Source organism: Salmo trutta, chromosome 5 (genome assembly GCF_901001165.1).
Source record: "Salmo trutta chromosome 5, fSalTru1.1, whole genome shotgun sequence".
NCBI lineage: Eukaryota > Metazoa > Chordata > Actinopteri > Salmoniformes > Salmonidae > Salmo > Salmo trutta.
Genome location: NC_042961.1, coordinates 64,117,129 through 64,129,313, shown reverse-complemented (window position 1 = coordinate 64,129,313; position 12,185 = coordinate 64,117,129). Strand labels below are relative to the sequence as shown.

Here is a 12,185-nt window from a genome sequence, read left to right as displayed (position 1 = left end):
CATGGTGGTGGCAGCATCATGCTGTGGGGATGATTTCAGCGACAGGGAGAATAGTCAGGATAGAGGGAAAGATGAACAGAGCAAAGTACAGAGGTATTTGATTAAAAACCTGCTCCAGAGCGCTCAGGACCTCAGAACAACATGTCGAAGTCAATCTGAAGGCGTTACATTCCAGGCCAGAGAGATCAAGATATGAATGGATGATCTTAATTTGAAGCCTGTAACTGAATCTGTCAAAAAAGAAATGATCCTCATGTTAGGGAGGGATTTAGGTCTTCAAGGAAGGGTGCTTTTATCCTGAGGGGCTCTCGTGTATCCTATCTTTTTTCATCTATTGACATTCCCAAATCCACTTCCTGTACCTTTAGATAGGCTATTATACAACTTCATATGGAAAAAGAAGCCACATAAGATAAAAAGCAATGAACAAAAAGCACAACAGGGTTTGTGATGGCCGTCTAAATGTCTTAGAATTCACTCTCTTCAACTGTCTCTTCAAAAGTCAACTGGGCTAAAACGCACTTAAAAAATCCTCATAGTTTATGGAATATTGTACCTCATTTTGTTTTTCAGAAGCTCAGAGGGCTTCATTTTTTACTACAATGTCCCTCTATTGTGGGTAAACTTCCTGTGAAATTGGCCGCTTTTCAAAGCAGGCTTTAATGTGCTGGGCTTTGTTGTATAAACACAACTTTTCACCTCATAAATGTTTTATATGGAATAATGGGTCGATATTACATAGAAACAAAATGATATTTTACCGTAACTGGTTCTCTGAAAACATTGTCATTGTCAGCTAATTAGTTAGTATTAGAAGGAATCTATTTATGTGGAGAGAATTTATGGAAAGATACAACTTTGAGGTTTCAAGCAAGGAATATGACACGGTTATTAAAGATATACCTAGTGGGATAAAAACTTTACTTCAGAATAATACATATTTTGGAATATCTCCGATTGTAAGCAATGTTCAGGTGAATGGCATTGGTCTACTAGATACGAAATTCAACAATCGTTTATTAAGGGATATTTTCTACAGGAAGTCTATTCCCTCTGCGATATTTTGTTGGGCTTCATCGTTTGATGTAAACTGGCGCCGTGCTTGGCTCACTCCACACAAATTTATGGTGACCAATAAAGTGAAGGAGATCTCCTTTAAGATAATCCATAGATTCTATCCGTGTAACAGCTTGATTTCTAAATACATACTTGATGTTTACCAGTGAAGGCCGTTTTTGTGAACTAGAAACTGAATCTATTGAACACTTATTCTGTAATTGTTTATATAGTGAAGTGTTCTGGACTGATGTAAAACTATAAACTATAAACTACTTGGCCTCAAATTGCAAACAACCATTGAAATGTCTAAGTTTGACATATTTTTTTACTACACTGATTCCACAATTGAACGTGAGTATGTCATAAATCTCTTTATTTTATTAGGAAAATGTTTCATACACATCAAAATTCATGAAGAAAAAGCCCCTTTTCTTAATTTTTTTATCTGATGTGGAAAACTATTTAGAGTCGTTAAAACGTATACAAAACAAAATGTCAATAAAATGTCTGTATATATGTATGATATAATGTGGAATATATATATATATTTTTTCTAATTTCTTTGGAATCCCTCTGACTGTTATGTTTGTTTTTCATGTGACTGTTAATAAAAAATAAAATGTTTAAAAAAGTAACAACCGGCATCAAACGTAACATTGCTTGTCAAATGGATATCATTTCTCGTTATGGTTTGTAGTTATGCTGGCTTTGCTTCTGCTGTCTTTCTACAACATCCGAAGGTGGGTTGCTCACACCATCGCTTAGCTAGCTTCAGAAAGCTCAGCTACCTAGCTAGCTAAGTTAGCTAGTAAACAAAATGTAAGCTGGCTAGCAAAGATACATCCTGAAGTGATATAACGTTGTTAGCAATACGATGTGAAGTTATATGGTGTTATTCTCAACTTGCTATCATCTTACATCATCCAGATGCAGGTTTATGTAGCTAACGTTAACTAGTTAACTGGGTCAGCATGTCATTACGTTAACTAGTTAACTGGGTCAGCATGTCATTACGTTAACTGGGTCAGCATGTCATTACGTTAACTGGGTCAGCATGTCATTACGTTAACTAGTTAACTGGTAATGTTGACATTATGGTCAACTGTGGCTCCCGAGTGGTGCAGCGGTCTAAGGCACTGCATTTTCATTGCGTCACTTCAGACCCTGGTTCGATTCCAGGCTGTATCACATCTGGCCGTGGTTAGGAGTCCCGTAGGGTGGCGCACAATTGGCCCAGCGTCGTCCGGGTTTGGCCCGTGTAGGCCGTCATTGTAAATAAGAATTTATTCTTAACTGACTTGTCTAGTTAAATAAAGGTTACAAAAAATGACACAGTAGCCAGCTAACTCTGCAGACCCTGTTCTACTACAGTAGCCAGCTAGCTCTGCAGACCCTGTTCTATTTCAGTAGCCAGCTAGCTCTGCAGACCCTGTTCTATTTCAGTAGCCAGCTAACTCTGCAGACCCTGTTCTACTTCAGTAGCCAGCTAGCTCTGCAGACCCTGTTCTATTTCAGTAGCCAGCTAGCTCTGCAGACCCTGTTCTACTTCAGTAGCCAGCTAGCTCTGCAGACCCTGTTCTACTACAGTAGCCAGCTAGCTCTGCAGACCCTGTTCTACTTCAGTAGTCAGCTAGCTCTGCAGACCCTGTTCTACTTCAGTAGCCAGCTAGCTCTGCAGACACTGTTCTACTACAGTAGCCAGCTAGCTCTGCAGACCCTATTCTACTTCAGTAGCCAGCTAGCTCTGCAGACCCTGTTCTACTTCAGTAGCCAGCTAGCTCTGCAGACCCTGTTCTACTTCAGTAGCCAGCTAGCTCTGCAGACCCTGTTCTACTTCAGTAGCCAGCTAGCTCTGCAGACCCTGTTCTACTTCAGTAGCCAGCTAGCTCTGCAGACCCTGTTCTACTTCAGTAGCCAGCTAGCTCTGCAGACCCTGTTCTACTTCTAGGAAACCTGCTGTTAATTGCATGTTACATTTTTACATTTTAGTCATTCAGCAGACGCTCTTATCCAGAGCAACTTACAGTAGTGAATGCATACATTTCAATTCATTTCATAAATATATTTTTTTTCTCGTACTGGCCCCCCCGTGGGAATCGAACCCACAACCCTGGCGTTGCAAACACCATGCTCTACCAACTGAGTCACAACAAACGTGAAATACAATGTATCATGTGTAATAGTCTGTCCTGTTATTTGATGTCGCACCTCAAATGATGAGCTAGTGGACTGAGACCAGATGGGGGGGTGAAATAGGTGGTGACATGACAGTGTGTTATCAGAGGACTGAGACCAGATGGGGGGTGAAATAGGTGGTGACATGACAGTGTGTTATCAGAGGACTGAGACCAGATGGGGGGGTGTAATAGGTGGTGACATGACAGTGTGTTAGAGGACTGAGACCAGATGGGGGGTGAAATAGGTGGTGACATGACAGTGTGTTATCAGAGGACTGAGACCAGATGGGGGGTGTAATAGGTGGTGACATGACAGTGTGTTATCAGAGGACTGAGACCAGATGGGGGGTGAAATAGGTGGTGACGTGAGGGGGGGTATAATTTGTGTAACTTTCCAACAGGAATCTGTTCCAAAAACTTTGTAAATATCAAGGTTGCCAACAAACAACTCAAACAAAGTCGTATAACGGTAGAATGAGATAGGGCGTGAACAATGTAATAACGTTTTTCACTCACCACGTTTATTCTGAAAAATGTCTCTCTTCGTTCTGGTAGCCTCCACCATTCCTCGTTCGTTGGTTTAGTTATTATTTCCGGTGTTCCTGTATTCGCCAGGTGAACTCTGTTGCGCCTCAATTAGGGAATCGCTATGGTTGAAATGTAACTAATGACTGCCAGCCCCAGTATTTTATTAGCTAGGTGGCTTGGACACAATTGTTACCCATGATACTGTATACACCAGCCTACTCATACTACAGAAACATACATTGTATTTTGCCAAGTTCTCTCTGTGTTAATCCTGTTTCCCAAATATATCAGCTAACTTGTGTCTGTGTCGATGTTGTTTAGTTCAACTTGCCTAGGTAAATAAAGATTAAATAAATTAGAACATATAAAATATATGCTTTGACCTATTCCAGGTAACCTAAAGATGCTTGATTCACTACAGCTGCTTTTGAAGAACTTTCCAGTCGTTTGTGCTCTACATTCCGACTCTACATTCCGACTCTACATTCCGACTCTACATTACGACTTTTGAACGTGTGTTTATTGGACATATATATTAGTGTCTAATAAAAAAAAGCAACGTATGTAAAGCATCCCATCTGTTTTAAGGTTATAGTTTGTGTGATGTTGTTCCTCTTGATGTCCACTAGGTGTCAGCACAGTTTCAATAATGTCACACCAGGTTCACATCATGTTTTCATGTTGTGAATACTACATGTGTAGACCTTACAGTGAAATGCTGACTTACAAGCCCTTAACACATATTTTTCTTAAAACTAAATTGTTGGTTAAGTAAAAGTAACATAATTAAAAAGCAGCAGTGAAATCAAAATAGCGAGGCTCTATACATGGGGTACCGGTTAGTCGAGGTAATTGAGGTGTTTCTTTCAAGTCCAGTGGTGTAAATTGCTTAACAAAAATGTATTTAAACTACTCCACTACATTCCGTTTATATATCTGGTTATTTTGTATCTGTACTTTTACTCTTTCTGTTTCTTTACAACTTAACATTTTACTTCACTACATTTCTAAATAAAATAATGTATTTTTTACTCCATACAGTTTCCCTGGCACACAAAAGTACTTGTTTCATTTCGATTGCTTAGCAGGACAGGAAAATGGTCCAATTCACACACTGATCAAGAGAACATCCTTGGTCATCCCTACTGCCTCTGATCTGGAGGACTCACTAAACAGAGAACATCCCTGGTCATCCCTACTGCCTCTGATCTGGAGGACTCACTAAACAGAGAACATCCCTGGTCATCCCTACTGCCTCTGATCTGGAGGACTCACTAAACAGAGAACATCCCTGGTCATCCCTACTGCCTCTGATCTGGAGGACTCACTAAACAGAGAACATCCCTGGTCGTCCCTACTGCCTCTGATCTGGAGGACTCACTAAACACATGCTTCATTTGTAAATGATGTCTGATTGTTGGAGTGTTCCCCTGGTTATTTCTTAAATAAAATAACAAGAGAATCGTGCTGTCTGGTTTGCTTAATATATGGAAGGTCAAGTAATTTATACTTTTACCACTGATACTTCAGTATATTTTAGCAATGACGTACGTTTACTTAGTATTTTACTGAGTGACTTTCAATTTTGCTTGAGTCATTTTCTATAAACATCTTATTATTGTACCTTTTTGCCTTCATTTGCCTACTACTGTCTATAAGCTGTCATAACATGTGGGTTTTTTCATGGGGACCAGGTATCAGAACGCCTTTGAAGGGTCTACAAAGCCCCCAGGTAAAAGTTGGCTTTTGCAGACAAGGATTGTATTGTTACTCCACGACATAATATGTTATCACAACTCTATTAAAAGGACATTCTACACAAGGTGTCACTTCATTCCTTCTATTTGATGGGAACTCCTGTTTAGCAATGGGGAACGAGTGCTCTCTCTTGGGGGAAAAAACATGTTTATACCTATGCAGTACCTTTAGCAATAATAATAATAAACCTCTACTTTAGTAAAGAAAACAATTATGACAGGTGTGTTGTAATAAAAATGAGTGGTGTCCACTGACTAAATGCAGTCTTTCTGGAAAACCCAGATATTCTCTAAGTGTTTGATGAATGACACGTTGTTTCTTCATGCAAAAATAGATTTGGCCTTTAAAATTCAATTAAGCTGCTTTATTTTCAGGGTTTAGTGAAGGTGGGTAATTGTTTACCCTTGGGACAATGGGAGTAAACAGACTGTTAAGACTACACAAGGGTTAAGTCAAGTATTTACAAGGTGTCTAGTCATTTCTGGTCGTTAATGTCTAATTGACCACACATTAGTGCAAGTTGAAGTGTTGTCAGTGCTACACAGGTGTCTGTAGTCTAGGTGCTCGTTATAAGTGCTTGAAATCATAGATTGCCGTGTTCCAGAGCATCAAGACTGTGATCGAAGGGTGAATTGTGACTGAATTACTGAGCTACAAATAATATTAAGTAGTTATTTATCAGTCAAGGTTACTCTAAATCACTCTCGACTCGCCTTAAAAGTCATCTGCAATGTGGAACGTGCCTCCAACAATTCATTGACACAGTTGTGACTGGTAAGTTTTATTTGTTATAGCATCACATTTTACACAAGACATGCCAGAATTCATATAAAGATAATTTTAACATACACATGCCATTGTCATGTCTCATTGTGCCTCCTCCAGACTCCTTCATAGCCGTCGGCCAGCTCTTTCACATCCACCATCTAATTGAAGTGAAAGGACGTGACCCTCCAATCTAAAATGTAAGACTTATCTTCACATTTCAAAACTAGTGTAATGAAAACATTTCACCAAATTATATTTCAGAGTGTTATGTCCCTTAAATTACATTTCTTGAATTTGAAAATTCTGTGGTAAAGGAGGGTTATTGGGGGGCCTTGAGGCACAAGAGAAATTGAAATAGGATTTTTATAATGCTATAATGCTATAATGTTATAATGCTATAATGTTATAATGCTGTAATGTTGTAATGCTATAATGTTATAATGCTATAATGCTATAATAAGTCCATTCCTGTGTTTGAATTGATATTAGATGACAGACAAGCATGCATGCATTACCCTAATCATTGTTTTGCCTTTACAGTTATGGAAATATACAGAAATGTTGAAAGTGTGTTTTCTGCAGCAGCACTAAGGACCGTTCTCCTGTGATGTAGTAAACCCTATCAGAAAACATTTACTAACTTTTTGCTTTTATACAAAAAACATGCCATTTCTCCATTTTGGTGAAAAGTGGGCCATTAGCTAAACCACAACCTTCCTGTCCAAAGACCTTCATGAACTACTGAAACTATACCTGACAGTTTGGGGAGGAATTCATTCTAACGGGTGAAAAATGAACCAGGTCTTTTCTGTGTATGTGCCGGTCTTCAAATGGAAAGGTTTTTCCCCAGCACTTGCCCCATGTTGGCTGGCCTACTATGCAGTTAAATGGAAAGGTTTCTCCCCAGCACTTGTCCCATGTTGGCTGGCCTACTATGCAGTTAAATGGAAAGGTTCTACAGATGTAGACGTGAATTGGGATGAGGGGAAATGACAATCAATGACAACTGAAATAGCAAACATTATCTGTATATTGCTATATTTGTTCTTGTAGACGTACTTTGAATATGTTTAATATGTGGGTGAAGCATTTCATTTTGTAGCCTTTCTTAATTTGTTGTTTTGTGTCCAAAGAAGGGCCAGAAGTATACAGAATGGTGTCATCTGCGTAGAGGTGGATCAGAGACTCACCAGCAGCAAGAGCGACATCATTGATGTATACAGAAAAAAGAGTTGGCCCAAGAATTGAACCCTGTGGCACCCCCATGTAAGCAGAAACATGCAGTAGATTGTACCAGAAATGAAACTGCACAAACCCCCCCCCCCCTGCACTGTTAGTCTGTACGTAGTAGTTGACTCTTCCCAATTTCTCTCATGTAAGTTCCCCTGTCTTTTTTACTCAGATTCTTAATGCACAGAGAGTGGTTCACTAGATTATAATGCACCTTCTCCTTGTATTTAGGAGAGATCTCTTTATCATCAACTATTACAGTACTGTTGACCTTCCATCTAAATCCTTTCAGATCCTCAGGTGTTTCTGGTACAGCCAGACACACTGAACCTCCCTTCAACCCATACTGGTCCTTTGGAGGGACTTCAGCCCAGGTTCCTAAAGAGAGGAAGAGGTTGCACCTGTTTTTTCAGCCAGGGATCAAACATCAAAAACAAACCAGGCTAAAACATGAAACTGTGTTCATTTAAAATGTACTTTTTTAAATTATTGACCCTTTTTCTTTACCTTTTTCTTCAGTCCTCAATGTTTAATTCCTTTGGAAAATACAGTTCCACCATGTAGTAAATCTGTCCTTATAAAACCACTTGACACCTTTCCAACTATCTTTAGAGATGCATTGTAGAGGTGTTGTATAATTTCAGCCAGTATTTTTTTAACTGCTCAGGAGCCAAAACAGGTCCCTGAATTTGTATATTTTTTATTTGTACCATACAGTATGTTACAAATCCAATTCATACAATATGAGGAGGGCTACAGGAAGCTTTTAGGGTTAGTCTAATTCTGTTTCCCCAGTTGACCTCTAACCTTTAACCCCCCTGTCTGTGCAGGTGGAGGATGAGGAGGGCTACAGGAAGCTTTTAGGGTTAGTCTAATTGTTTCCCCAGTTGACGTCTAACCTTTAAACCCACTGTCTGCATATATAATCTTGAGATTTTTATTTTTAACCTTTATTTAACTAGGAAAGTCAGTTAAGAACAAATTCTTATTTTCAATGACAGCCTAGGAACAGTGGGTTAATTGCCTTGTTTAGCAGCAGAATGACATGTTTTTACCTTGTCAGCTCGGGGATTCGATCTTGCAACCTTTTGGTTACTAGTCCAACGCTCAAACCACTAGGCTACCTGCCAGAGGTGTGGACTCTAGTCACATGACTTGGAATTGAGTCAGACTCGAGTCACAATAATGATGATTTGCAACTCGACTTTGTCTTTAACACCAATGACTCGTGACTTGACTTGGACTTGAGCCTTATGACTCGACCTGACTTGATACCCTCCCGGAAGCCCAAATATTAAAAATTATGCTGTTAAAAAGAGGTCAGAGCATCAACTCTTCATTTAACGGATTACACTTTGAATCGGACAGCAGCCAATCAAATTGTGCATGGCAGTGCAGAGGAACATCGACGGGTGAATTCAGAAGGAGCCCTTGGAAAGATTATACACAAAATTATTATTTTCGGATATAAAGACGACGCTGTGCCAACAAAAAACGGATTGCAACTTGCAAAACACGCAGGAAGAAAATTACAGACGGAGGCGCAACAATTTACAACTTTGTTCGACATTTGAAGCTGCACCAAGAACGGTAAGTCGTGGCTAATATAGAACGGTAAGTCGTGGCTAATATAGAACGGTAAGTCGTGGCTAATATAGAACGGTAAGTCGTGGCTAATATAGAACGGTAAGTCGTGGCTAATATAGAACGGTAAGTCGTGGCTAATATAACCGACAGCTATCCGTCATTTATTTTTGCTTGTGATGCCTGGAGCCTGTATTGTTATGTGAGCTCCTTACTGCTTGCCTAGATTAGACTTACAGTTTGACTCGCCACCACGCTGTTTGGAGCTGGAAAAGATCAAACGAGCTCATTTGTGGCAGAGTGCCTCCTAGAATGGTTGTGTACTCTTCCTAACCTGCTGATTACGGTGAGTGCTTGAACCTCTGTGTTTATGCTTCACACAAATCCCACCATCCCCCCTCTCTGCTGTCCCCTGCAGTTTGGAGCTTTTCTCCATTGATAATGAATGAAGAACGGCGGCTTATTTCATCTGAAGCACCGCATTCAGATACAGTTTTCCAGATAGAAATGCAATATATAGATCTGCACTCGATTCTCTATTCTACACGGCAAAGGCTGTTGTAGGTGATGTATTTCCATGTGAGTTGCCATGTTGGATGGCCAGCAGATACTCTGCTGCTTAATTCATCTACAAGGGAGCAACCGCCCCACACGACCCGACCCAGACTACCACGCCTCTCCCGCTGTCACAGAGAGAGAGAGAGAGAGGGGGGGGTCTTTCTCATGACTACCCATGTATTTCCATGGAAATATAACGTTTATTTGGAAAGTAATAAATATATAGATATCTTTCAAAGCATTCATGATTTGCATAAATTTAATAAACTTAATAAACTAACTATTACTCTTTTTAAAAATATGAAATGGTATTACATTTGGTGCAGTGGCGGTTCTAGACCATTTCAACTGGGGGGGCCAAGCTGGGGCCAGTTGTACTGTTAGAGGGGCCAGTTACATTAGATGTTATTGTAGTCATATTGTTTTGTTCACTGCATTGCAGGCATTAGCAGGCAAAATACCATGTTCATAATCATTAGTGTTCCGCGATGCCACTGTCTAATAACGGATGTAAAAAAAGAAGGATAGCAAAAATTAGTTATGTAAAAATAATTTCATACTCCACGTTTAGGGGGGCCACAAGGGGGTCCAAAATTGTTGCCACAGGGGTAACTGCTCTGCATCCGACCGTAAGGTGTTACTGCTGCGTACTGCCCAGTACATCACTGGGGCCAAACTTCCTACCATCCAGGACCTATATACTAGGCGGTGTGAGAGGAAAGCCCAACAAATTGTCAGACTCCAGTCACCCAAGTCAAAGACTGTTGTATCTGCTACCGCATGGCAAGCGGTACCGTAGCACCAAGTCTAGGTCCACCTACATGTACAAATGACCTCGACTAACCTGTACCCCCGCACATTGACTCGGTATGGGTACCCCCTGTATATATGACTCAGGACACAGTGTATTATGGTGCTTCAAGATGTATTACAAACGCTAGATCACTCCCCCATCACTGTGATCTGCATGCTATGGTGCAATGGACCTCTCCCTCCACCAGGAGGCTAAATCACTGGTACACTTTTGTGTCCAAAGTATTGATGGGACAACTCCCTTTGTATCTCTGTTCCTTAATGACCAGATCAGTCACTCAATATAGTCTTTGTTCACAGTCGCTGCTGTCCTTGTATGTTCCTAAGGCTAGAACTGTGATGGGGAAACAATCTTTTTCCCATAATGCCCCTTCATGCTGGAACATGCTTCAAACTATTTTAAAGTTAGGGGAGTTAGTGTCCTTGCCTGTTTTTAAGACTCTGATCGACAACACTGTTTGTGATAACTGCAGTTGTTTCAAATCTTCAATTGTAACTTGTGACAATATGTATATTATGTGTATTTTGTATTTTTCTGTAATATTTTATGGACACGCTGCTATTCCCTGTTTTACCTTCTTGCCAGGTCGCGCTCACAAACGTTTTTCAACCTCATTGGGTTTTACCTGGTTAAATAAAGGTTAAATTAAAAAAGAAAAATATAGCCTCGTTATTGTTTTACTTTTTATTTTTTACTTTAGTGTATTTAGTAAATATTTTCTCTTGTTTTAATTGTATTGTTTGTTAAGGGCTTGTCAGTAAGTATTTCACGGTAAGGTCTACTACACCTGTTGTATTTGGCACATGTGACAAATACAATTTAGTTTTATTTGATAGGAAAAATGCATTGTCTCACGTACCTAGAAAGGGTTAATCGGATATCTTCATTACATGCTATATAAACCCTGATTTAGCCCATTATAAATTACTCCTATAAATGTCATATTCCCAGAAAATACTTCAAGTCATGTGCTCATACATTTTTAGGAATGGGTGGTCCCAGGAATCAAACCCACTACCCTGACGTGACAAGTGTCACGTTTTACCAACTAAGCTACAAAGGACCATGTCCCAAGCATCTCCTGGCCTTCTCCTGACTGGACTGTTCCACAACATAGTCTTCAGGGTTATTAGTTCTGGTGATACAGAAATAGAGGAAATCAAGTCCAAGTTGAAGAGAAGCAATAAACAAATGTTGTAGTTAAACACAACCAGCAACACCTCTCTCTCACCATGTCACCTTGAGGTTGTAGTTAAACACAACCAGCAACACCTCTCTCTCACCATGTCACCTTGAGGTTGTAGTTAAACACAACCAGCAACACCTCTCTCTCACCATGTCACCTTGAGGTTGAAAGCTGTTAAATGGACTATAACATACTTACTTTTCCCTCCCTCCCTCCCTCCCTCCCCTCCTCCCCTCCCCTCTCTCCCTCCCCTCTCTCCCCTCTCTCCCTCCCCTCTCTCCCCTCCCTTGGCAATGGTGGATAACATCTATCATCACCGCCATAATTACCAGATCCATTGCACACAAAGCCCATTTTCTGGTGGTGGTGATAAAAAAACAAGGAAATAACTCCTTTCCGTGGTGTTTAGAGCCCCCACTGACATCACCACAGGCCAGTTAGTTAGGATATTGTTTATGACAGGTTGACCAAACAAAGAGACTCACATTCATTCATACAACTGAGAGTAACTACTCCATGCTTC

At 40.2% G+C, this 12,185-nt stretch overlaps 1 long non-coding RNA gene across 1 annotated transcript in view; it reads left to right on the top strand.

Moving 5' to 3' along the window:
* The first annotated feature begins 60 nt into the window (after nt 1-60).
* The window catches only part of LOC115194794 (uncharacterized), a 162,948-nt gene continuing 150,823 nt past the window's right edge, over nt 61-12,185 (top strand). Inside the window, exon 1 of the long non-coding RNA XR_003878488.1 lies at nt 61-1,799. This is a non-coding gene — a long non-coding RNA (uncharacterized LOC115194794). The remainder of the gene's footprint in view (nt 1,800-12,185) is intronic.